Genomic DNA, 4,618 nt, shown 5'->3' on the forward strand with positions numbered 1-4,618 from the left:
TTTTTTTTTATATAAAGCCCTTTGATATTTAATTTATCGACATCAAAGCTTGTGTTGCTTCGTGTTTTTATGTTTTTTGTTAGAAGTATTATATTTCTAATCTAAGTGTCTCTGTTCATTATTATTATTATTATTATTATTATTATTATTATTATTATTATTATTATTAATATGATCTTATTTTTTATTATTTTGTTTGCACACTTTGGATCAAACAAAACTTCAAAACAAGCAGGAAAGTTTTTCTTACCTTCAACGTGGCAGAATGCCTAAAAAAAAAAAGAGATCCGCGTGTGTGTGTGTGTGTGTGTGTGTGTGTGTGTGTGTGTGTGTGTGTGTGTGTGTGTGTGTGTGCGTGCGTGCGTGCGTGCGTGCGTGCGTGTGTGCGCGATCAGATCAGGGATCAGAATGTTTTGTACCGTGGCCGAGTTTTTACAGCAAACATTGAATCAAAATTCCCGTCTACTCGGCACCGAAGAACTTTTTGAAACACACACACACACACACACACACACACACACACACACACACACACACACACACACACACACACACACACACAGAGTATCAGATGAATAGTTGAACGTGAACACAGACTGGTAAACGTATTTACACCCATTAGTTTACACCCACAACCATACTTATCATCATCATCATCATCATCATCATCAGTGTTTTGTAAAGCGTATAAGCTGCTGATGTATTTTCAGCATTACCATAGCAACAGTGAGTCATCAGAGGCAGATGCCCGGAGCAGATAGTGACGTGCATCTGAACATTATGACGTCCTGCGGTGCGGCTCACACACACTGACCCTCCTGATGTGTGTAGTTCTGTGTAGTATGTTAGGTGACGTCATGTAGCATTGAGTTGTTGTTACAGTCACACTGCAGGGAGACACACTTCTAATTCACACCTGATCACATGACCACAGCCGAGTGCATTTCACAAACACACAAGTGATAAGACTCCGAATTGTGTGTTTACGCGAAAAAGAATGATTTTGTGCCAAAAAACACTCAAAAAACATAATCATCTTCTTTTTTTTTTATATTTCGCACTTTTTACACATAGTTTTTACACATTACACATTACAGCTCCTGTCGTGGAAAGATCACTAATCACTAATCACTAATCCTGAGCTGAACATCGAATGGAAACGATCGCTATGGGAAATATCTAGTTATTAACAGACTAATTATTTTTTAGATTCACCAACCCACAACATTCATAAGTAAATAAATGTTAAGATTTGAATAGCAATGAATATAAAGAAGTGATGATGACAGTAATAATGCTGTTTTAATAGGTGATGTATCTGTTATAAAGAGTCGCTCATTTGTCTTTACGGTGCAGAACAAAATAATAAACTGATCCAGTATTAAAATATCTACATATAAAATCATAATTAAATCTACACAATAATACTGGTAGTCACTCCACCCATGTGATTTCCTGTTCCACACTGACCTGAGTTGTGTTAAATTTGATGGTATGATGTTGTTGTAAGTGTTTGAGTGTGTATTTGTGTTTTTGTAGAATTCTGATGTCACTCTGTAAACAATCTGCTGCTATAAAGGCACTTTAATGCTTTAATGGCTTTTGTGTTTGTTTCTATGTACACATTTATTTTTCTGATGCCTCATTCAGGGTGCAGCTGCAGCACACACACACACACACACACACACACACACACACACACACACACACACACACACACACACACACACTCGCACACACGCACGCACACACACACACACACACACACAGACACACACACTCGCACACACGCACGCACACACACAGTACTGTCCATCCTACTCTATCCCCATAAGACTAAAGAGCCTCATACTGACAGTGAGACAATAGTATCCAGCATCATCATCATCATCATCATCATCATCATCATCATCATCATAAATGCAGGAGATCTGATCATTTCTATTTTTAAGCTCAAACCTTTAATGCTAACATGCTTGGAATGTAAATGTGTGAATGTGTGAATGTGTGTGTGTGTGTGTGTGTGTGTGTGTGTGTATGTGTGTTTGTGTGCGTTTGGAAAACAGATTGTACCACAACAGGTTTTTACTGCTGACACTGTCACCATAGCGACAGGTTGTCTCGAACAGAACCTGAGCTCCACTTGAGCCTCAAGAGCCATTCTCCAGAGGGAATTAAAAATGAATTAGGTGCCACATCACTGATCAGAGTAAATACACACACACACACACACACACACACACACACACACACACACACACACACACACACACACACACAGAGGTTACACACTCATGGTACTCAGAGCCATGTTTCAGGATGATGTTTCAGATCCCAGGTTTTGTTTGTCGTTTTGTAAAAGTTGCATTTCACTTCAGCTTCATCTGATAATAAGCAGAAACAAAGGCAGCTGGAACATCTGGGCTCTTATAGGACCTGTGTATCATGCTGTATGATGGTACACTGTGTGTGTGTGTGTGTGTGTGTGTGTGTGTGTGTGTGTGTGTGTGTGTGTGTGTGTGTGTGTGTGTGTGTGTGTGTTCATAAATTATGACCAAAATCCATAAGAAGGATCAACACACACATACGCAGAATCAGTATCATGTTCATAAACTATAATATAATTACAGACAGTAAAGCACCTGAGAAAACCATCATATAATCAGCAAGACTTTGCAATGAAAAACAGAAACACTGGTCAGCTGAGCAGATAAAGAGATAATGGGTCAGACACAGAACAGGTGTACACACACTAAGGTAATCAGCCACAGAGGAACAGGACAAGTAACAGCACTAGAACATCAACACAGCACCTGGAGAATGAAGAACCTCATCCTGAGAGCTCTATCAGCCTTTATTACTGAACACTCCTGTGTCACATCACATCGTCACAACTCGGATTTCAGATTTTGGTTCTGGTGTAAACGAGACAATATTTAGAGGAAACCTTGAGAGTGTTTTACTGTTTCCATGTCGGACCTTCAGGAACTCCTGCGTTTGATAAATGATATAATCTGATGTGTGAATAAGGATGAGGCATTAATGATGATGATGATGATGATGATGATGGTGTGTGTGTGTGTGTGTGTGTGTGTGTGTGTGTGTGTGTGTGTGTGTGTGTGTGTGTGTGTGTGTGTGTGATGTATAAACACACTAAATACACTAAATGAGCATCATCTAATATATGAGCATAGCCTCAACATGATTAAAAAGGAGACCAAATATTCTGCAGTGATGTTCAGAATCCTCAGATAATAAACATTTATTGATTGATGATATTTATGCACGTCTGATTAGATGCTGACTGCGTTTCTTGGCTCTGTTCATGTGCCTAAAGCACAAAGACAATAAAATTGAATCTACTCGAAACTAATAAAACATTAGACTGCAGTTTAGGGATGTTTTTTATCAGACAGGTTTTTAGTAGAAGCTTTATAGAGATCTGATTTTCAGCTCAGATGTATTAAACTCATTGTGTGCGTGATTTACACCGATATAATCACTTGATCGATCACCAGTGCGCGCGCCGGAGAAACCTGTCCCTTTAGTTCCAGTCCACATGCCTGGATGATGCTGATGTCCATGTAGATTTATGAATCAGTAAAGACAGACGGACCACTCTCAGGAGGGCAGGAGGGTAGATGACGTCACCAGCCGGAGCTGAATGGGGGACACGGGGATGAATAATTAATTGTCGGCTCTGATCTAATGGAAGACTGGGTGAATAATTCAGCGCGTCGGTGCGCTTCGAGTCCAAGCTGTGGAGCTCCAGCACGGACATGGAGAACATCACCGAGCGCTCTGCACCACAAACCGTGAGTTTCTCCTCCATCATGTCCTTCATTACTCAGACTGTTCGACTGTTTGTGTTGGTCGAAGTGATCACATGAATACATTATGAGTCATGAGCTTTAAAAGTGTCGTGATGCTTTTCATCTCCATGAAACACATTTTAAATATCTGAAAAAAAAACACCTGCTCGAGCGTGGCAGCTGTTTGACCGATGTTTCCTCCGGATTCATGATGAACCTGGATGGAACTTCTAAACGATTCATTAGGAAACAATTTAATCCGAATTTCTCTCCAGCGGATAAACAGTGATGCGGTAAGTGTCATAAAAACCCTGATGTTCTTCTCCTGGCACTGATCTGAACTGGTTATGTGTAAATCTGTTGGAAATGATCTGAAACTGAAGAGTGAAGTGTCTGAAATGTGGAGGAGAGAAAAGTGTAAATGTAACGTGCTGTGTGTGGTCTCCTGGAGAAAAAGATCAGTCTACAGGTATTTCTCTATTTATGGGGACTATAGTGGCATTGGGACACTCCTGAATGAGAAAACAATAAAACAAATAACTAAAATAATGATAGAAAATAAATGATCGCATGTATTTAAACGGTATTTATTGCACTTAGTCAGTTAGTGAAGGAGATGAAATTCTTGTTAATGGTGTGTGTGTGTGTGTGTGTGTGTGTGTGTGTGTGTGTGTGTGTGTGTGTGTGTGTGTGTGTGGTCTAGTCCTCACACCTGCAATCAATATTATTACTCTATATTTTTTCTCAAATAAAAAAAGAAATGAGGGATATTGCTAAATGATTTATAAATCTGTACCAGTGCAGCG

The 4,618-nt window shown here is 39.6% G+C and overlaps 1 protein-coding gene across 2 annotated transcripts in view; it reads left to right on the forward strand.

The window, feature by feature from the left end:
- Nucleotides 1-3,513: 3,513 nt before the first annotated feature.
- The window catches only part of slc7a14b (solute carrier family 7 member 14b), a 12,758-nt gene continuing 11,653 nt past the window's right edge, over nt 3,514-4,618 (forward strand). The window contains exon 1 of one of the 2 annotated variants that reach the window (XM_083529621.1): nt 3,514-3,815. The gene's annotated coding sequence lies outside the window, so the exon portion shown is untranslated. Of the gene's footprint in view, nt 3,816-3,930; nt 4,106-4,618 lie in introns of those variants that run through there. The other variant, XM_083529622.1, reaches the window with a different exon arrangement.

The sequence above is a fragment of the Silurus aristotelis genome, assembly GCF_946808225.1.
Source record: "Silurus aristotelis genome assembly, chromosome: 25".
NCBI classification, from domain to species: Eukaryota; Metazoa; Chordata; class Actinopteri; order Siluriformes; family Siluridae; genus Silurus; species Silurus aristotelis.